Here is a 561-nt window from a genome sequence, read left to right on the forward strand (position 1 = left end):
GCACCCAGAAATCTTGAACAACACACGATCAATTTTTTTTTTTATGTATATATATATTTTTTTCTATATCATGTCATATTGTTATCATAATGCAAAATACTAGTGTGCATAATGTAAACGCAAGAATATTAATCACCTGATAGATTTAACTATCTCTGAAACACTGATTAAGTATCATTATTAATTCTGATTATTTGTATTACATGAAACACTTAACTTGTTTTATCAGACTATTTCCAAGTTGCCTTTTCAACACCATGGTGATATTTTCATATTGTTCCTTTTTTTTTGTTCAATTCTCTTAATAAAGGCTAAATAAACTCAATTTATGCCTTTGCTTATTCCATATCCTGTTTGATGTTCAAAAGCTCAAATATTAGATTATACTGAGATTCCATTTTTAACGGCAGAATTTTCTCGACCGGGAGAGAGAGGAAATTCAATATTGTCTCATTATTGTAGTTTTTTTTTTATATCGGCGAAATTACGAGTGAAATGGAAAGCATGTAGAGGGAAAAGGAAAATCAAATTGGGGAAATTTGAGGAAGTTGGTAAGCCAAA

At 29.4% G+C, this 561-nt stretch overlaps 1 protein-coding gene across 1 annotated transcript in view; it reads right to left on the reverse strand.

Moving 5' to 3' along the window:
* Nucleotides 1-561, reverse strand: part of LOC119586604 (sphingosine-1-phosphate lyase 1-like) — a 24,010-nt gene that overhangs the window by 23,112 nt on the left and 337 nt on the right. The gene's annotated exons all lie outside the window — the stretch shown is intronic.

The sequence above is a fragment of the Penaeus monodon genome, chromosome 21 (genome assembly GCF_015228065.2).
Source record: "Penaeus monodon isolate SGIC_2016 chromosome 21, NSTDA_Pmon_1, whole genome shotgun sequence".
In the NCBI taxonomy this organism is placed as follows: Eukaryota; Metazoa; Arthropoda; class Malacostraca; order Decapoda; family Penaeidae; genus Penaeus; species Penaeus monodon.